The sequence below is a fragment of the Somniosus microcephalus genome, chromosome 22, assembly GCF_052327205.1.
Source record: "Somniosus microcephalus isolate GS21.2 chromosome 22, FLI_Smic_1.0, whole genome shotgun sequence".
Classification (NCBI taxonomy): domain Eukaryota; kingdom Metazoa; phylum Chordata; class Chondrichthyes; order Squaliformes; family Somniosidae; genus Somniosus; species Somniosus microcephalus.
Window position 1 is genome coordinate 52,543,271 of NC_141008.1, and position 22,349 is coordinate 52,565,619.

At 40.9% G+C, this 22,349-nt stretch overlaps 5 non-coding genes across 5 annotated transcripts; all 5 read right to left on the reverse strand.

Moving 5' to 3' along the window:
• Nucleotides 1-2,944: 2,944 nt before the first annotated feature.
• Nucleotides 2,945-3,016, reverse strand: trnah-gug (transfer RNA histidin (anticodon GUG)). The gene has a single exon. It is a non-coding gene; the product is annotated as a tRNA-His (tRNA).
• Nucleotides 3,017-8,922: 5,906 nt separating this feature from the next.
• trnah-gug (transfer RNA histidin (anticodon GUG)) lies at nucleotides 8,923-8,994 on the reverse strand. Its single transcript has one exon. It is a non-coding gene; the product is annotated as a tRNA-His (tRNA).
• A 1,923-nt stretch (nucleotides 8,995-10,917) lies between these two features.
• Nucleotides 10,918-10,989, reverse strand: trnah-gug (transfer RNA histidin (anticodon GUG)). The gene has a single exon. It is a non-coding gene; the product is annotated as a tRNA-His (tRNA).
• Nucleotides 10,990-14,893: 3,904 nt separating this feature from the next.
• trnah-gug (transfer RNA histidin (anticodon GUG)) lies at nucleotides 14,894-14,965 on the reverse strand. The gene has a single exon. It is a non-coding gene; the product is annotated as a tRNA-His (tRNA).
• A 3,911-nt stretch (nucleotides 14,966-18,876) lies between these two features.
• Nucleotides 18,877-18,948, reverse strand: trnah-gug (transfer RNA histidin (anticodon GUG)). The gene has a single exon. It is a non-coding gene; the product is annotated as a tRNA-His (tRNA).
• Between the last annotated feature and the right edge of the window lie 3,401 nt (nucleotides 18,949-22,349).

Consider the following 22,349-nt stretch of genomic DNA (forward strand, 5'->3'; position numbering starts at 1 on the left):
CAATCACACATGAATAATGGCCAATACTAGAGGCCGCTCGTCACCTCGAAGCCATATTTCAGTATCAATCACCCTCTCAGGTGAAGAGCACAGGTGATAAAGCATAATTGAATATTAAAATTACCTCAAATTATTACTGTAGCAGGCGAAAGTTAAATCAGTATTCCAGAATACTATATCCCTTAATATAAAAATATATGTTTATAATGTTAGAATTATTGATTGTTGGATGTGGTTTCATACATTGATGTAATTTAATTACCTTTGAAATTTTGTTAATAAACCTTGTGATTGAAGCAACACATCAGTTAATTTCCGTTTCTGAATAAAATCTGAGGTCCATTGCCATGTCGTTGCTTATCCACAATGTGACGACTCAGATTCAAACTGAGGTTGCCGCACCCACAATGCAAAGTACCAACCACTATATGATCACCACACGCTACATGAGACCTGACATCCTAGGGCCCAAAAGTATTCTAATGTAGAACCACATTTCCTGTTGTCTGGACAGCACGACGTGATCCTAATACAAAAGCCAAATACTGCGGATGCTGGAAATCTGAAATGAAAACAGAAAATGCTGGAAATACTCAGCAGGTCAGGCAGCATCTGTGGAGAGGGAAACAGAGTTACGGTTACAAGTCGATGACTTTTCGTCAGAACTAAGTGATCCTATAGTGCTTAATACTCTGCCTTGTGGTCTTTTTAATTGGAGTGACAACATTGGGCTTTTTTTGTTTTTCAAATAAACTGTACCTTCTTCCTAACAAAAACTGAAGGATCTTTAACAAAAGACAGCCGACATGTTGAAACATTAAGAATTCTGTTCTCCCATTGGCTCATTGATATTTCATATCCTTTTATGTAATATGGTTGAAATTTTGTTCTTAAAGCAAGACTCCTATCATCGAATAAAACCTAAGTTCCATTGCCTTGTCATTGCTTTTTCCACAATGCCGTGACTCGGATTCGAACCGAGGTTGCTGCGGCCACAACGCAGAGTACGAACCACTATACGATCACGGCGTGCTACATGGGCCCTGGTGGACAAGCTCCCAAAATTATTCTAAAGTACAACAGCAAAATAGTTTTAATTACTATTTGTGTCCAGTTCCTGTGCAGAAGAACCAGAAACTTTCCTGTTCTCCAGGCAGCACGTCATGATCCTATAGTGCTTAATACTCTGCCTTGTGGCCACACTACCCGGCTTTTTAATTGGAGGCACAGCGTTGGGCTTTGGTTTTATAATCACTGCACTTTCTTCTTAACACAAACTGAAGGATCGCTAACAATTCTGTTCTCCCATTGAGCTTATCCAGTGAATAGCTAAGCCGTGCAAAACAGGAACGTTCCAGATTAGATCCTCATTTTGTGTTGTCTTAACTGGTCTCTGCCAGGGCAAGTCAGCTTCATAGAAATTTACAGCAAAGAAGGAGGCCATTCGACCCCTCGTGTCTGCGCCTGTCGAAAAAGAGCTATCCAAACTAATCCCACTTTCCAGCTCTTGGTCTGTAGCCTTGCAGTTTACGGCACTTCAAGTGCATATCCAAGTACTTTATAAATGTGATGAAGGTTTCTGCCTCTACCACCCTTTCAGGCAGTGAGTTCCAGATCCCCGCCACCCTCTGGGTGAAAAAGGTTCTCCTCAACGCCCCTCTAATCCTACTACCAATTACTTTAAATCTATGTTACCTGGTTATTGACCTCTTTGCTAAGGGAAATAGATCCTTCCTATCCACTCTATCCAGGCCCCTCATCATTTTATACACCTCAATTAAATCCATGTAGACTACATCAAATCTGCTACTCTCATCAACCCTCCTTGTTACCTCATCAGAAAATTCAGTCAAGTTAGTCAGACACGACCTTCCCTTAACAAATCCGCGCTGACCGCCCTTGATTAATCCGTGCCTTTCTAAATAACAATTAATACTGTCCCTCAGATCCTACTATGGTCAAATAGCTCGCTGACGCTCATAGTCAGCAATCACACATGAATAATGGCCAATACTAGAGGCCGCTCGTCACCTCGAAGCCATATTTCAGTATCAATCACCCTCTCAGGTGAAGAGCACAGGTGATAAAGCATAATTGAATATTAAAATTACCTCAAATTATTACTGTAGCAGGCGAAAGTTAAATCAGTATTCCAGAATACTATATCCTTTAATATAAAAATATATGTTTATAATGTTAGAATTATTGATTGTTGGATGTGGTTTCATACATTGATGTAATTTAATTACCTTTGAAATTTTGTTAATAAACCTTGTGATTGAAGCAACACATCAGTTAATTTCCATTTCTGAATAAAATCTGAGGTCCATTGCCATGTCGTTGCTTATCCACAATGTGACGACTCAGATTCAAACTGAGATTGCCGCACCCACAATGCAAAGTACCAACCACTATATGATCACCACACGCTACATGAGACCTGACATCCTAGGGCCCAAAAGTATTCTAATGTAGAACCACATTTCCTGTTGTCTGGACAGCACGACGTGATCCTAATACAAAAGCCAAATACTGCGGATGCTGGAAATCTGAAATGAAAACAGAAAATGCTGGAAATACTCAGCAGGTCAGGCAGCATCTGTGGAGAGGGAAACAGAGTTACGGTTACAAGTCGATGACCTTTCGTCAGAACTAAGTGATCCTATAGTGCTTAATACTCTGCCTTGTGGTCTTTTTAATTGGAGTGACAACATTGGGCTTTTTTTGTTTTTCAAATAAACTGTACCTTCTTCCTAACAAAAACTGAAGGATCTTTAACAAAAGACAGCCGACATGTTGAAACATTAAGAATTCTGTTCTCCCATTGGCTCATTGATATTTCATATCCTTTTATGTAATATGGTTGAAATTTTGTTCTTAAAGCAAGACTCCTATCATCGAATAAAACCTAAGGTCCATTGCCTTGTCATTGCTTTTTCCACAATGCCGTGACTCGGATTCGAACCGAGGTTGCTGCGGCCACAACGCAGAGTACTAACCACTATACGATCACGGCGTGCTACATGGGTCCTGGTGGGCAAGCTCCCAAAATTATTCTAAAGTACAACAACAAAATAGTTTTAATTACTATTTGTGTCCAGTTCCTGTGCAGAAGAACCAGAAACTTTCCTGTTCTCCAGGCAGCACGTCATGATCCTATAGTGCTTAATACTCTGCCTTGTGGCCACACTACCCGGCTTTTTAATTGGAGGCACAGCGTTGGGCTTTGGTTTTATAATCACTGCACTTTCTTCTTAACACAAACTGAAGGATCGCTAACAATTCTGTTCTCCCATTGGCTCATTGAGCTTATCCAGTGAATAGCTAAGCCGTGCAAAACAGGAACGTTCCAGATTAGATCCTCATTTTGTGTTGTCTTAACTGGTCTCTGCCAGGGCAAGTCAGCTTCATAGAAATTTACAGCAAAGAAGGAGGCCATTCGACCCCTCGTGTCTGCGCCTGTCGAAAAAGAGCTATCCAAACTAATCCCACTTTCCAGCTCTTGGTCTGTAGCCTTGCAGTTTACGGCACTTCAAGTGCATATCCAAGTACTTTATAAATGTGATGAAGGTTTCTGCCTCTACCACCCTTTCAGGCAGTGAGTTCCAGATCCCCGCCACCCTCTGGGTGAAAAAGGTTCTCCTCAACGCCCCTCTAATCCTACTACCAATTACTTTAAATCTATGTTACCTGGTTATTGACCTCTTTGCTAAGGGAAATAGATCCTTCCTATCCACTCTATCCAGGCCCCTCATCATTTTATACACCTCAATTAAATCCATGTAGACTACATCAAATCTGCTACTCTCATCAACCCTCCTTGTTACCTCATCAGAAAATTCAGTCAAGTTAGTCAGACACGACCTTCCCTTAACAAATCCGCGCTGACCGCCCTTGATTAATCCGTGCCTTTCTAAATAACAATTAATACTGTCCCTCAGATCCTACTATGGTCAAATAGCTCGCTGACGCTCATAGTCAGCAATCACACATGAATAATGGCCAATACTAGAGGCCGCTCGTCACCTCGAAGCCATATTTCAGTATCAATCACCCTCTCAGGTGAAGAGCACAGGTGATAAAGCATAATTGAATATTAAAATTACCTCAAATTATTACTGTAGCAGGCGAAAGTTAAATCAGTATTCCAGAATACTATATCCTTTAATATAAAAATATATGTTTATAATGTTAGAATTATTGATTGTTGGATGTGGTTTCATACATTGATGTAATTTAATTACCTTTGAAATTTTGTTAATAAACCTTGTGATTGAAGCAACACATCAGTTAATTTCCGTTTCTGAATAAAATCTGAGGTCCATTGCCATGTCGTTGCTTATCCACAATGTGACGACTCAGATTCAAACTGAGATTGCCGCACCCACAGTGCAAAGTACCAACCACTATATGATCACCACACGCTACATGAGACCTGACATCCTAGGGCCCAAAAGTATTCTAATGTAGAACCACATTTCCTGTTGTCTGGACAGCACGACGTGATCCTAATACAAAAGCCAAATACTGCGGATGCTGGAAATCTGAAATGAAAACAGAAAATGCTGGAAATACTCAGCAGGTCAGGCAGCATCTGTGGAGAGGAAAACAGAGTTACGGTTACAAGTCGATGACCTTTCGTCAGAACTAAGTGGTCCTATAGTGCTTAATACTCTGCCTTGTGGTCTTTTTAATTGGAGTGACAACATTGGGCTTTTTTTGTTTTTCAAATAAACTGTACCTTCTTCCTAACAAAAACTGAAGGATCTTTAACAAAAGACAGCCGACATGTTGAAACATTAAGAATTCTGTTCTCCCATTGGCTCATTGATATTTCATATCCTTTTATGTAATATGGTTGAAATTTTGTTCTTAAAGCAAGACTCCTATCATCGAATAAAACCTAAGGTCCATTGCCTTGTCATTGCTTTTTCCACAATGCCGTGACTTGGATTCGAACCGAGGTTGCTGCGGCCACAACGCAGAGTACTAACCACTATACGATCACGGCGTGCTACATGGGCCCTGGTGGGCAAGCTCCCAAAATTATTCTAAAGTACAACAACAAAATAGTTTTAATTACTATTTGTGTCCAGTTCCTGTGCAGAAGAACCAGAAACTTTCCTGTTCTCCAGGCAGCACGTCATGATCCTATAGTGCTTAATACTCTGCCTTGTGGCCACACTACCCGGCTTTTTAATTGGAGGCACAGCGTTGGGCTTTGGTTTTATAATCACTGCACTTTCTTCTTAACACAAACTGAAGGATCGCTAACAATTCTGTTCTCCCATTGGCTCATTGAGCTTATCCAGTGAATAGCTAAGCCGTGCAAAACAGGAACGTTCCAGATTAGATCCTCATTTTGTGTTGTCTTAACTGGTCTCTGCCAGGGCAAGTCAGCTTCATAGAAATTTACAGCAAAGAAGGAGGCCATTCGACCCCTCGTGTCTGCGCCTGTCGAAAAAGAGCTATCCAAACTAATCCCACTTTCCAGCTCTTGGTCTGTAGCCTTGCAGTTTACGGCACTTCAAGTGCATATCCAAGTACTTTATAAATGTGATGAAGGTTTCTGCCTCTACCACCCTTTCAGGCAGTTAGTTCCAGATCCCCGCCACCCTCTGGGTGAAAAAGGTTCTCCTCAACTCCCCTCTAATCCTACTACCAATTACTTTAAATCTATGTTACCTGGTTATTGACCTCTTTGCTAAGGGAAATAGATCCTTCCTATCCACTCTATCCAGGCCCCTCATCATTTTATACACCTCAATTAAATCCATGTAGACTACATCAAATCTGCTACTCTCATCAACCCTCCTTGTCACCTCATCAGAAAATTCAGTCAAGTTAGTCAGACACGACCTTCCCTTAACAAATCCACGCTGACCGCCCTTGATTAATCCGTGCCTTTCTAAATAACAATTAATACTGTCCCTCAGATCCTACTATGGTCAAATAGCTCGCTGACGCTCATAGTCAGCAATCACACATGAATAATGGCCAATACTAGAGGCCGCTCGTCACCTCGAAGCCATATTTCAGTATCAATCACCCTCTCAGGTGAAGAGCACAGGTGATAAAGCATAATTGAATATTAAAATTACCTCAAATTATTACTGTAGCAGGCGAAAGTTAAATCAGTATTCCAGAATACTATATCCCTTAATATAAAAATATATGTTTATAATGTTAGAATTATTGATTGTTGGATGTGGTTTCATACATTGATGTAATTTAATTACCTTTGAAATTTTGTTAATAAACCTTGTGATTGAAGCAACACATCAGTTAATTTCCGTTTCTGAATAAAATCTGAGGTCCATTGCCATGTCGTTGCTTATCCACAATGTGACGACTCAGATTCAAACTGAGATTGCCGCACCCACAATGCAAAGTACCAACCACTATATGATCACCACACGACACCTGACATCCTAGGGCCCAAAAGTATTCTAATGTAGAACCACATTTCCTGTTGTCTGGACAGCACGACGTGATCCTAATACAAAAGCCAAATACTGCGGATGCTGGAAATCTGAAATGAAAACAGAAAATGCTGGAAATACTCAGCAGGTCAGGCAGCATCTGTGGAGAGGGAAACAGAGTTACGGTTACAAGTCGATGACTTTTCGTCAGAACTAAGTGATCCTATAGTGCTTAATACTCTGCCTTGTGGTCTTTTTAATTGGAGTGACAACATTGGGCTTTTTTTGTTTTTCAAATAAACTGTACCTTCTTCCGAACAAAAACTGAAGGATCTTTAACAAAAGACAGCCGACATGTTGAAACATTAAGAATTCTGTTCTCCCATTGGCTCATTGATATTTCATATCCTTTTATGTAATATGGTTGAAATTTTGTTCTTAAAGCAAGACTCCTATCATCGAATAAAACCTAAGGTCCATTGCCTTGTCATTGCTTTTTCCACAATGCCGTGACTTGGATTCGAACCGAGGTTGCTGCGGCCACAACGCAGAGTACTAACCACTATACGATCACGGCGTGCTACATGGGCCCTGGTGGGCAAGTTCCCAAAATTATTCTAAAGTACAACAACAAAATAGTTTTAATTACTATTTGTGTCCAGTTCCTGTGCAGAAGAACCAGAAACTTTCCTGTTCTCCAGGCAGCACGTCATGATCCTATAGTGCTTAATACTCTGCCTTGTGGCCACACTACCCGGCTTTTTAATTGGAGGCACAGCGTTGGGCTTTGGTTTTATAATCACTGCACTTTCTTCTTAACACAAACTGAAGGATCGCTAACAATTCTGTTCTCCCATTGGCTCATTGAGCTTATCCAGTGAATAGCTAAGCCGTGCAAAACAGGAACGTTCCAGATTAGATCCTCATTTTGTGTTGTCTTAACTGGTCTCTGCCAGGGCAAGTCAGCTTCATAGAAATTTACAGCAAAGAAGGAGGCCATTCGACCCCTCGTGTCTGCGCCTGTCGAAAAAGAGCTATCTAAACTAATCCCACTTTCCAGCTCTTGGTCTGTAGCCTTGCAGTTTACGGCACTTCAAGTGCATATCCAAGTACTTTATAAATGTGATGAAGGTTTCTGCCTCTACCACCCTTTCAGGCAGTGAGTTCCAGATCCCCGCCACCCTCTGGGTGAAAAAGGTTCTCCTCAACTCCCCTCTAATCCTACTACCAATTACTTTAAATCTATGTTACCTGGTTATTGACCTCTTTGCTAAGGGAAATAGATCCTTCCTATCCACTCTATCCAGGCCCCTCATCATTTTATACACCTCAATTAAATCCATGTAGACTACATCAAATCTGCTACTCTCATCAACCCTCCTTGTTACCTCATCAGAAAATTCAGTCAAGTTAGTCAGACACGACCTTCCCTTAACAAATCCGCGCTGACCGCCCTTGATTAATCCGTGCCTTTCTAAATAACAATTAATACTGTCCCTCAGATCCTACTATGGTCAAATAGCTCGCTGACGCTCATAGTCAGCAATCACACATGAATAATGGCCAATACTAGAGGCCGCTCGTCACCTCGAAGCCATATTTCAGTATCAATCACCCTCTCAGGTGAAGAGCACAGGTGATAAAGCATAATTGAATATTAAAATTACCTCAAATTATTACTGTAGCAGGCGAAAGTTAAATCAGTATTCCAGAATACTATATCCTTTAATATAAAAATATATGTTTATAATGTTAGAATTATTGATTGTTGGATGTGGTTTCATACATTGATGTAATTTAATTACCTTTGAAATTTTGTTAATAAACCTTGTGATTGAAGCAACACATCAGTTAATTTCCATTTCTGAATAAAATCTGAGGTCCATTGCCATGTCGTTGCTTATCCACAATGTGACGACTCAGATTCAAACTGAGATTGCCGCACCCACAATGCAAAGTACCAACCACTATATGATCACCACACGCTACATGAGACCTGACATCCTAGGGCCCAAAAGTATTCTAATGTAGAACCACATTTCCTGTTGTCTGGACAGCACGACGTGATCCTAATACAAAAGCCAAATACTGCGGATGCTGGAAATCTGAAATGAAAACAGAAAATGCTGGAAATACTCAGCAGGTCAGGCAGCATCTGTGGAGAGGGAAACAGAGTTACGGTTACAAGTCGATGACCTTTCGTCAGAACTAAGTGATCCTATAGTGCTTAATACTCTGCCTTGTGGTCTTTTTAATTGGAGTGACAACATTGGGCTTTTTTTGTTTTTCAAATAAACTGTACCTTCTTCCTAACAAAAACTGAAGGATCTTTAACAAAAGACAGCCGACATGTTGAAACATTAAGAATTCTGTTCTCCCATTGGCTCATTGATATTTCATATCCTTTTATGTAATATGGTTGAAATTTTGTTCTTAAAGCAAGACTCCTATCATCGAATAAAACCTAAGGTCCATTGCCTTGTCATTGCTTTTTCCACAATGCCGTGACTCGGATTCGAACCGAGGTTGCTGCGGCCACAACGCAGAGTACTAACCACTATACGATCACGGCGTGCTACATGGGTCCTGGTGGGCAAGCTCCCAAAATTATTCTAAAGTACAACAACAAAATAGTTTTAATTACTATTTGTGTCCAGTTCCTGTGCAGAAGAACCAGAAACTTTCCTGTTCTCCAGGCAGCACGTCATGATCCTATAGTGCTTAATACTCTGCCTTGTGGCCACACTACCCGGCTTTTTAATTGGAGGCACAGCGTTGGGCTTTGGTTTTATAATCACTGCACTTTCTTCTTAACACAAACTGAAGGATCGCTAACAATTCTGTTCTCCCATTGGCTCATTGAGCTTATCCAGTGAATAGCTAAGCCGTGCAAAACAGGAACGTTCCAGATTAGATCCTCATTTTGTGTTGTCTTAACTGGTCTCTGCCAGGGCAAGTCAGCTTCATAGAAATTTACAGCAAAGAAGGAGGCCATTCGACCCCTCGTGTCTGCGCCTGTCGAAAAAGAGCTATCCAAACTAATCCCACTTTCCAGCTCTTGGTCTGTAGCCTTGCAGTTTACGGCACTTCAAGTGCATATCCAAGTACTTTATAAATGTGATGAAGGTTTCTGCCTCTACCACCCTTTCAGGCAGTGAGTTCCAGATCCCCGCCACCCTCTGGGTGAAAAAGGTTCTCCTCAACGCCCCTCTAATCCTACTACCAATTACTTTAAATCTATGTTACCTGGTTATTGACCTCTTTGCTAAGGGAAATAGATCCTTCCTATCCACTCTATCCAGGCCCCTCATCATTTTATACACCTCAATTAAATCCATGTAGACTACATCAAATCTGCTACTCTCATCAACCCTCCTTGTTACCTCATCAGAAAATTCAGTCAAGTTAGTCAGACACGACCTTCCCTTAACAAATCCGCGCTGACCGCCCTTGATTAATCCGTGCCTTTCTAAATAACAATTAATACTGTCCCTCAGATCCTACTATGGTCAAATAGCTCGCTGACGCTCATAGTCAGCAATCACACATGAATAATGGCCAATACTAGAGGCCGCTCGTCACCTCGAAGCCATATTTCAGTATCAATCACCCTCTCAGGTGAAGAGCACAGGTGATAAAGCATAATTGAATATTAAAATTACCTCAAATTATTACTGTAGCAGGCGAAAGTTAAATCAGTATTCCAGAATACTATATCCTTTAATATAAAAATATATGTTTATAATGTTAGAATTATTGATTGTTGGATGTGGTTTCATACATTGATGTAATTTAATTACCTTTGAAATTTTGTTAATAAACCTTGTGATTGAAGCAACACATCAGTTAATTTCCGTTTCTGAATAAAATCTGAGGTCCATTGCCATGTCGTTGCTTATCCACAATGTGACGACTCAGATTCAAACTGAGATTGCCGCACCCACAGTGCAAAGTACCAACCACTATATGATCACCACACGCTACATGAGACCTGACATCCTAGGGCCCAAAAGTATTCTAATGTAGAACCACATTTCCTGTTGTCTGGACAGCACGACGTGATCCTAATACAAAAGCCAAATACTGCGGATGCTGGAAATCTGAAATGAAAACAGAAAATGCTGGAAATACTCAGCAGGTCAGGCAGCATCTGTGGAGAGGAAAACAGAGTTACGGTTACAAGTCGATGACCTTTCGTCAGAACTAAGTGATCCTATAGTGCTTAATACTCTGCCTTGTGGTCTTTTTAATTGGAGTGACAACATTGGGCTTTTTTTGTTTTTCAAATAAACTGTACCTTCTTCCTAACAAAAACTGAAGGATCTTTAACAAAAGACAGCCGACATGTTGAAACATTAAGAATTCTGTTCTCCCATTGGCTCATTGATATTTCATATCCTTTTATGTAATATGGTTGAAATTTTGTTCTTAAAGCAAGACTCCTATCATCGAATAAAACCTAAGGTCCATTGCCTTGTCATTGCTTTTTCCACAATGCCGTGACTCGGATTCGAACCGAGGTTGCTGCGGCCACAACGCAGAGTACTAACCACTATACGATCACGGCGTGCTACATGGGCCCTGGTGGGCAAGCTCCCAAAATTATTCTAAAGTACAACAACAAAATAGTTTTAATTACTATTTGTGTCCAGTTCCTGTGCAGAAGAACCAGAAACTTTCCTGTTCTCCAGGCAGCACGTCATGATCCTATAGTGCTTAATACTCTGCCTTGTGGCCACACTACCCGGCTTTTTAATTGGAGGCACAGCGTTGGGCTTTGGTTTTATAATCACTGCACTTTCTTCTTAACACAAACTGAAGGATCGCTAACAATTCTGTTCTCCCATTGGCTCATTGAGCTTATCCAGTGAATAGCTAAGCCGTGCAAAACAGGAACGTTCCAGATTAGATCCTCATTTTGTGTTGTCTTAACTGGTCTCTGCCAGGGCAAGTCAGCTTCATAGAAATTTACAGCAAAGAAGGAGGCCATTCGACCCCTCGTGTCTGCGCCTGTCGAAAAAGAGCTATCCAAACTAATCCCACTTTCCAGCTCTTGGTCTGTAGCCTTGCAGTTTACGGCACTTCAAGTGCATATCCAAGTACTTTATAAATGTGATGAAGGTTTCTGCCTCTACCACCCTTTCAGGCAGTTAGTTCCAGATCCCCGCCACCCTCTGGGTGAAAAAGGTTCTCCTCAACTCCCCTCTAATCCTACTACCAATTACTTTAAATCTATGTTACCTGGTTATTGACCTCTTTGCTAAGGGAAATAGATCCTTCCTATCCACTCTATCCAGGCCCCTCATCATTTTATACACCTCAATTAAATCCATGTAGACTACATCAAATCTGCTACTCTCATCAACCCTCCTTGTCACCTCATCAGAAAATTCAGTCAAGTTAGTCAGACACGACCTTCCCTTAACAAATCCACGCTGACCGCCCTTGATTAATCCGTGCCTTTCTAAATAACAATTAATACTGTCCCTCAGATCCTACTATGGTCAAATAGCTCGCTGACGCTCATAGTCAGCAATCACACATGAATAATGGCCAATACTAGAGGCCGCTCGTCACCTCGAAGCCATATTTCAGTATCAATCACCCTCTCAGGTGAAGAGCACAGGTGATAAAGCATAATTGAATATTAAAATTACCTCAAATTATTACTGTAGCAGGCGAAAGTTAAATCAGTATTCCAGAATACTATATCCCTTAATATAAAAATATATGTTTATAATGTTAGAATTATTGATTGTTGGATGTGGTTTCATACATTGATGTAATTTAATTACCTTTGAAATTTTGTTAATAAACCTTGTGATTGAAGCAACACATCAGTTAATTTCCGTTTCTGAATAAAATCTGAGGTCCATTGCCATGTCGTTGCTTATCCACAATGTGACGACTCAGATTCAAACTGAGATTGCCGCACCCACAATGCAAAGTACCAACCACTATATGATCACCACACGACACCTGACATCCTAGGGCCCAAAAGTATTCTAATGTAGAACCACATTTCCTGTTGTCTGGACAGCACGACGTGATCCTAATACAAAAGCCAAATACTGCGGATGCTGGAAATCTGAAATGAAAACAGAAAATGCTGGAAATACTCAGCAGGTCAGGCAGCATCTGTGGAGAGGGAAACAGAGTTACGGTTACAAGTCGATGACTTTTCGTCAGAACTAAGTGATCCTATAGTGCTTAATACTCTGCCTTGTGGTCTTTTTAATTGGAGTGACAACATTGGGCTTTTTTTGTTTTTCAAATAAACTGTACCTTCTTCCGAACAAAAACTGAAGGATCTTTAACAAAAGACAGCCGACATGTTGAAACATTAAGAATTCTGTTCTCCCATTGGCTCATTGATATTTCATATCCTTTTATGTAATATGGTTGAAATTTTGTTCTTAAAGCAAGACTCCTATCATCGAATAAAACCTAAGGTCCATTGCCTTGTCATTGCTTTTTCCACAATGCCGTGACTTGGATTCGAACCGAGGTTGCTGCGGCCACAACGCAGAGTACTAACCACTATACGATCACGGCGTGCTACATGGGCCCTGGTGGGCAAGTTCCCAAAATTATTCTAAAGTACAACAACAAAATAGTTTTAATTACTATTTGTGTCCAGTTCCTGTGCAGAAGAACCAGAAACTTTCCTGTTCTCCAGGCAGCACGTCATGATCCTATAGTGCTTAATACTCTGCCTTGTGGCCACACTACCCGGCTTTTTAATTGGAGGCACAGCGTTGGGCTTTGGTTTTATAATCACTGCACTTTCTTCTTAACACAAACTGAAGGATCGCTAACAATTCTGTTCTCCCATTGGCTCATTGAGCTTATCCAGTGAATAGCTAAGCCGTGCAAAACAGGAACGTTCCAGATTAGATCCTCATTTTGTGTTGTCTTAACTGGTCTCTGCCAGGGCAAGTCAGCTTCATAGAAATTTACAGCAAAGAAGGAGGCCATTCGACCCCTCGTGTCTGCGCCTGTCGAAAAAGAGCTATCCAAACTAATCCCACTTTCCAGCTCTTGGTCTGTAGCCTTGCAGTTTACGGCACTTCAAGTGCATATCCAAGTACTTTATAAATGTGATGAAGGTTTCTGCCTCTACCACCCTTTCAGGCAGTTAGTTCCAGATCCCCGCCACCCTCTGGGTGAAAAAGGTTCTCCTCAACTCCCCTCTAATCCTACTACCAATTACTTTAAATCTATGTTACCTGGTTATTGACCTCTTTGCTAAGGGAAATAGATCCTTCCTATCCACTCTATCCAGGCCCCTCATCATTTTATACACCTCAATTAAATCCATGTAGACTACATCAAATCTGCTACTCTCATCAACCCTCCTTGTCACCTCATCAGAAAATTCAGTCAAGTTAGTCAGACACGACCTTCCCTTAATAAATCCACGCTGACCGCCCTTGATTAATCCGTGCCTTTCTAAATAACAATTAATACTGTCCCTCAGATCCTACTATGGTCAAATAGCTCGCTGACGCTCATAGTCAGCAATCACACATGAATAATGGCCAATACTAGAGGCCGCTCGTCACCTCGAAGCCATATTTCAGTATCAATCACCCTCTCAGGTGAAGAGGACAGGTGATAAAGCATAATTGAATATTAAAATTACCTCAAATTATTACTGTAGCAGGCGAAAGTTAAATCAGTATTCCAGAATACTATATCCCTTAATATAAAAATATATGTTTATAATGTTAGAATTATTGATTGTTGAATGTGGTTTCATACATTGATGTAATTTAATTACCTTTGAAATTTTGTTAATAAACCTTGTGATTGAAGCAACACATCAGTTAATTTCCGTTTCTGAATAAAATCTGAGGTCCATTGCCATGTCGTTGCTTATCCACAATGTGACGACTCAGATTCAAACTGAGGTTGCCGCACCCACAATGCAAAGTACCAACCACTATATGATCACCACACGAGACCTGACATCCTAGGGCCCAAAAGTATTCTAATGTAGAACCACATTTCCTGTTGTCTGGACAGCACGACGTGATCCTAATACAAAAGCCAAATACTGCGGATGCTGGAAATCTGAAATGAAAACAGAAAATGCTGGAAATACTCAGCAGGTCAGGCAGCATCTGTGGAGAGGGAAACAGAGTTACGGTTACAAGTCGATGACTTTTCGTCAGAACTAAGTGATCCTATAGTGCTTAATACTCTGCCTTGTGGTCATTTTAATTGGAGTGACAACATTGGGCTTTTTTTGTTTTTCAAATAAACTGTACCTTCTTCCTAACAAAAACTGAAGGATCTTTAACAAAAGACAGCCGACATGTTGAAACATTAAGAATTCTGTTCTCCCATTGGCTCATTGATATTTCATATCCTTTTATGTAATATGGTTGAAATTTTGTTCTTAAAGCAAGACTCCTATCATCGAATAAAACCTAAGGTCCATTGCCTTGTCATTGCTTTTTCCACAATGCCGTGACTCGGATTCGAACCGAGGTTGCTGCGGCCACAACGCAGAGTACTAACCACTATACGATCACGGCGTGCTACATGGGCCCTGGTGGGCAAGCTCCCAAAATTATTCTAAAGTACAACAGCAAAATAGTTTTAATTACTATTTGTGTCCAGTTCCTGTGCAGAAGAACCAGAAACTTTCCTGTTCTCCAGGCAGCACGTCATGATCCTATAGTGCTTAATACTCTGCCTTGTGGCCACACTACCCGGCTTTTTAATTGGAGGCACAGCGTTGGGCTTTGGTTTTATAATCACTGCACTTTCTTCTTAACACAAACTGAAGGATCGCTAACAATTCTGTTCTCCCATTGGCTCATTGAGCTTATCCAGTGAATAGCTAAGCCGTGCAAAACAGGAACGTTCCAGATTAGATCCTCATTTTGTGTTGTCTTAACTGGTCTCTGCCAGGGCAAGTCAGCTTCATAGAAATTTACAGCAAAGAAGGAGGCCATTCGACCCCTCGTGTCTGCGCCTGTCGAAAAAGAGCTATCCAAACTAATCCCACTTTCCAGCTCTTGGTCTGTAGCCTTGCAGTTTACGGCACTTCAAGTGCATATCCAAGTACTTTATAAATGTGATGAAGGTTTCTGCCTCTACCACCCTTTCAGGCAGTTAGTTCCAGATCCCCGCCACCCTCTGGGTGAAAAAGGTTCTCCTCAACTCCCCTCTAATCCTACTACCAATTACTTTAAATCTATGTTACCTGGTTATTGACCTCTTTGCTAAGGGAAATAGATCCTTCCTATCCACTCTATCCAGGCCCCTCATCATTTTATACACCTCAATTAAATCCATGTAGACTACATCAAATCTGCTACTCTCATCAACCCTCCTTGTCACCTCATCAGAAAATTCAGTCAAGTTAGTCAGACACGACCTTCCCTTAACAAATCCACGCTGACCGCCCTTGATTAATCCGTGCCTTTCTAAATAACAATTAATACTGTCCCTCAGATCCTACTATGGTCAAATAGCTCGCTGACGCTCATAGTCAGCAATCACACATGAATAATGGCCAATACTAGAGGCCGCTCGTCACCTCGAAGCCATATTTCAGTATCAATCACCCTCTCAGGTGAAGAGCACAGGTGATAAAGCATAATTGAATATTAAAATTACCTCAAATTATTACTGTAGCAGGCGAAAGTTAAATCAGTATTCCAGAATACTATATCCCTTAATATAAAAATATATGTTTATAATGTTAGAATTATTGATTGTTGAATGTGGTTTCATACATTGATGTAATTTAATTACCTTTGAAATTTTGTTAATAAACGTTGTGATTGAAGCAACACATCAGTTAATTTCCGTTTCTGAATAAAATCTGAGGTCCATTGCCATGTCGTTGCTTATCCACAATGTGACGACTCAGATTCAAACTGAGGTTGCCGCACCCACAATGCAAAGTACCAACCACTATATGATCACCACACGAGACCTGACATCCTAGGGCCCAAAAGTATTCTAATGTAGAACCACATTTCCTGTTGTCTGGACAGCACGACGTGATCCTAATACAAAAGCCAAATACTGCGGATGCTGGAAATCTGAAATGAAAACAGAAAATGCTGGAAATACTCAGCAGGTCAGGCAGCATCTGTGGAGAGGGAAACAGAGTTACGGTTACAAGTCGATGACCTTTCGTCAGAACTAAGTGATCCTATAGTGCTTAATACTCTGCCTTGTGGTCTTTTTAATTGGAGTGACAACATTGGGCTTTTTTTGTTTTTCAAATAAACTGTACCTTCTTCCTAACAAAAACTGAAGAATCTTTAACAAAAGACAGCCGACATGTTGAAACATTAAGAATTCTGTTCTCCCATTGGCTCATTGATATTTCATATCCTTTTATGTAATATGGTTGAAATTTTGTTCTTAAAGCAAGACTCCTATCATCGAATAAAACCTAAGGTCCATTGCCTTGTCATTGCTTTTTCCGCAATGCCGTGACTCGGATTCGAACCGAGGTTGCTGCGGCCACAACGGAGAGTACTAACCACTATACGATCACGGCGTGCTACATGGGCCCTGGTGGGCAAGCTCCCAAAATTATTCTAAAGTACAACAACAAAATAGTTTTAATTACTATTTGTGTCCAGTTCCTGTGCAGAAGAACCAGAAACTTTCCTGTTCTCCAGGCAGCACGTCATGATCCTATAGTGCTTAATACTCTGCCTTGTGGCCACACTACCCGGCTTTTTAATTGGAGGCACAGCGTTGGGCTTTGGTTTTATAATCACTGCACTTTCTTCTTAACACAAACTGAAGGATCGCTAACAATTCTGTTCTCCCATTGGCTCATTGAGCTTATCCAGTGAATAGCTAAGCCGTGCAAAACAGGAACGTTCCAGATTAGATCCTCATTTTGTGTTGTCTTAACTGGTCTCTGCCAGGGCAAGTCAGCTTCATAGAAATTTACAGCAAAGAAGGAGGCCATTCGACCCCTCGTGTCTGCGCCTGTCGAAAAAGAGCTATCCAAACTAATCCCACTTTCCAGCTCTTGGTCTGCAGCCTTGCAGTTTACGGCACTTCAAGTGCATATCCAAGTACTTTATAAATGTGATGAAGGTTTCTGCCTCTACCACCCTTTCAGGCAGTGAGTTCCAGATCCCCGCCACCCTCTGGGTGAAAAAGGTTCTCCTCAACGTCCCTCTAATCCTACTACCAATTACTTTAAATCTATGTTACCTGGTTATTGACCTCTTTGCTGAGGGAAATAGATCCTTCCTATCCACTCTATCCAGGCCCCTCATCATTTTATACACCTCAATTAAATCCATGTAGACTACATCAAATCTGCTACTCTCATCAACCCTCCTTGTTACCTCATCAGAAAATTCAGTCAAGTTAGTCAGGCACGACCTTCCCTTAACAAATCCACGCTGACCGCCCTTGATTAATCCGTGCCTTTCTAAATAACAATTAATACTGTCCCTCAGATCCTACTATGGTCAAATAGCTCGCTGACGCTCATAGTCAGCAATCACACATGAATAATGGCCAATACTAGAGGCCGCTCGTCACCTCGAAGCCATATTTCAGTATCAATCACCCTCTCAGGTGAAGAGCACAGGTGATAAAGCATAATTGAATATTAAAATTACTTCAAATTATTACTGTAGCAGGCGAAAGTTAAATCAGTATTCCAGAATACTATATCCCTTAATATAAAAATATATGTTTATAATGTTAGAATTATTGATTGTTGAATGTGGTTTCATACATTGATGTAATTTAATTACCTTTGAAATTTTGTTAATAAACCTTGTGATTGAAGCAACACATCAGTTAATTTCCGTTTCTGAATAAAATCTGAGGTCCATTGCCATGTCGTTGCTTATCCACAATGTGACGACTCAGATTCAAACTGAGGTTGCCGCACCCACAATGCAAAGTACCAACCACTATATGATCACCTCACGCTACATGAGACCTGACATCCTAGGGCCCAAAAGTATTCTAATGTAGAACCACATTTCCTGTTGTCTGGACAGCACGACGTGATCCTAATACAAAAGCCAAATACTGCGGATGCTGGAAATCTGAAATGAAAACAGAAAATGCTGGAAATACTCAGCAGGTCAGGCAGCATCTGTGGAGAGGGAAACAGAGTTACGGTTACAAGTCGATGACCTTTCGTCAGAACTAAGTGATCCTATAGTGCTTAATACTCTGCCTTGTGGTCTTTTTAATTGGAGTGACAACATTGGGCTTTTTTTGTTTTTCAAATAAACTGTACCTTCTTCCTAACAAAAACTGAAGGATCTTTAACAAAAGACAGCCGACATGTTGAAACATTAAGAATTCTGTTCTCCCATTGGCTCATTGATATTTCATATCCTTTTATGTAATATGGTTGAAATTTTGTTCTTAAAGCAAGACTCCTATCATCGAATAAAACCTAAGGTCCATTGCCTTGTCAGTGCTTTTTCCACAATGCCGTGACTCGGATTCGAACCGAGGTTGCTGCGGCCACAACGCAGAGTACTAACCACTATACGATCACGGCGTGCTACAGGGGCCCTGGTGGACAAGCTCCCAAAATTATTCTAAAGTACAACAACAAAATAGTTTTAATTACTATTTGTGTCCAGTTCCTGTGCAGAAGAACCAGAAACTTTCCTGTTCTCCAGGCAGCACGTCATGATCCTATAGTGCTTAATACTCTGCCTTGTGGCCACACTACCCGGCTTTTTAATTGGAGGCACAGCGTTGGGCTTTGGTTTTATAATCACTGCACTTTCTTCTTAACACAAACTGAAGGATCGCTAACAATTCTGTTCTCCCATTGGCTCATTGAGCTTATCCAGTGAATAGCTAAGCCGTGCAAAACAGGAACGTTCCAGATTAGATCCTCATTTTGTGTTGTCTTAACTGGTCTCTGCCAGGGCAAGTCAGCTTCATAGAAATTTACAGCAAAGAAGGAGGCCATTCGACCCCTCGTGTCTGCGCCTGTCGAAAAAGAGCTATCCAAACTAATCCCACTTTCCAGCTCTTGGTCTGCAGCCTTGCAGTTTACGGCACTTCAAGTGCATATCCAAGTACTTTATAAATGTGATGAAGGTTTCTGCCTCTACCACCCTTTCAGGCAGTGAGTTCCAGATCCCCGCCACCCTCTGGGTGAAAAAGGTTCTCCTCAACACCCCTCTAATCCTACTACCAATTACTTTAAATCTATGTTACCTGGTTATTGACCTCTTTGCTAAGGGAAATAGATCCTTCCTATCCACTCTATCCAGGCCCCTCATCATTTTATACACCTCAATTAAATCCATGTAGACTACATCAAATCTGCTACTCTCATCAACCCTCCTTGTTACCTCATCAGAAAATTCAGTCAAGTTAGTCAGACACGACCTTCCCTTAACAAATCCACGCTGACCGCCCTTGATTAATCCGTGCCTTTCTAAATAACAATTAATACTGTCCCTCAGATCCTACTATGGTCAAATAGCTCGCTGACGCTCATAGTCAGCAATCACACATGAATAATGGCCAATACTAGAGGCCGCTCGTCACCTCGAAGCCATATTTCAGTATCAATCACCCTCTCAGGTGAAGAGCACAGGTGATAAAGCATAATTGAATATTAAAATTACTTCAAATTATTACTGTAGCAGGCGAAAGTTAAATCAGTATTCCAGAATACTATATCCCTTAATATAAAAATATATGTTTATAATGTTAGAATTATTGATTGTTGAATGTGGTTTCATACATTGATGTAATTTAATTACCTTTGAAATTTTGTTAATAAACCTTGTGATTGAAGCAACACATCAGTTAATTTCCGTTTCTGAATAAAATCTGAGGTCCATTGCCATGTCGTTGCTTATCCACAATGTGACGACTCAGATTCAAACTGAGGTTGCCGCACCCACAATGCAAAGTACCAACCACTATATGATCACCACACGAGACCTGACATCCTAGGGCCCTAAAGTATTCTAATGTAGAACCACATTTCCTGTTGTCTGGACAGCACGACGTGATCCTAATACAAAAGCCAAATACTGCGGATGCTGGAAATCTGAAATGAAAACAGAAAATGCTGGAAATACTCAGCAGGTCAGGCAGCATCTGTGGAGAGGGAAACAGAGTTACGGTTACAAGTCGATGACTTTTCGTCAGAACTAAGTGATCCTATAGTGCTTAATACTCTGCCTTGTGGTCTTTTTAATTGGAGTGACAACATTGGGCTTTTTTTGTTTTTCAAATAAACTGTACCTTCTTCCTAACAAAAACTGAAGGATCTTTAACAAAAGACAGCCGACATGTTGAAACATTAAGAATTCTGTTCTCCCATTGGCTCATTGATATTTCATATCCTTTTATGTAATATGGTTGAAATTTTGTTCTTAAAGCAAGACTCCTATCATCGAATAAAACCTAAGGTCCATTGCCTTGTCATTGCTTTTTCCACAATGCCGTGACTCGGATTCGAACCGAGGTTGCTGCGGCCACAACGCAGAGTACGAACCACTATACGATCACGGCGTGCTACATGGGCCCTGGTGGACAAGCTCCCAAAATTATTCTAAAGTACAACAGCAAAATAGTTTTAATTACTATTTGTGTCCAGTTCCTGTGCAGAAGAACCAGAAACTTTCCTGTTCTCCAGGCAGCACGTCATGATCCTATAGTGCTTAATACTCTGCCTTGTGGCCACACTACCCGGCTTTTTAATTGGAGGCACAGCGTTGGGCTTTGGTTTTATAATCACTGCACTTTCTTCTTAACACAAACTGAAGGATCGCTAACAATTCTGTTCTCCCATTGAGCTTATCCAGTGAATAGCTAAGCCGTGCAAAACAGGAACGTTCCAGATTAGATCCTCATTTTGTGTTGTCTTAACTGGTCTCTGCCAGGGCAAGTCAGCTTCATAGAAATTTACAGCAAAGAAGGAGGCCATTCGACCCCTCGTGTCTGCGCCTGTCGAAAAAGAGCTATCCAAACTAATCCCACTTTCCAGCTCTTGGTCTGTAGCCTTGCAGTTTACGGCACTTCAAGTGCATATCCAAGTACTTTATAAATGTGATGAAGGTTTCTGCCTCTACCACCCTTTCAGGCAGTGAGTTCCAGATCCCCGCCACCCTCTGGGTGAAAAAGGTTCTCCTCAACGCCCCTCTAATCCTACTACCAATTACTTTAAATCTATGTTACCTGGTTATTGACCTCTTTGCTAAGGGAAATAGATCCTTCCTATCCACTCTATCCAGGCCCCTCATAATTTTATACACCTCAATTAAATCCATGTAGACTACATCAAATCTGCTACTCTCATCAACCCTCCTTGTTACCTCATCAGAAAATTCAGTCAAGTTAGTCAGACACGACCTTCCCTTAACAAATCCGCGCTGACCGCCCTTGATTAATCCGTGCCTTTCTAAATAACAATTAATACTGTCCCTCAGATCCTACTATGGTCAAATAGCTCGCTGACGCTCATAGTCAGCAATCACACATGAATAATGGCCAATACTAGAGGCCGCTCGTCACCTCGAAGCCATATTTCAGTATCAATCACCCTCTCAGGTGAAGAGCACAGGTGATAAAGCATAATTGAATATTAAAATTACCTCAAATTATTACTGTAGCAGGCGAAAGTTAAATCAGTATTCCAGAATACTATATCCCTTAATATAAAAATATATGTTTATAATGTTAGAATTATTGATTGTTGGATGTGGTTTCATACATTGATGTAATTTAATTACCTTTGAAATTTTGTTAATAAACCTTGTGATTGAAGCAACACATCAGTTAATTTCCGTTTCTGAATAAAATCTGAGGTCCATTGCCATGTCGTTGCTTATCCACAATGTGACGACTCAGATTCAAACTGAGATTGCCGCACCCACAATGCAAAGTACCAACCACTATATGATCACCACACGCTACATGAGACCT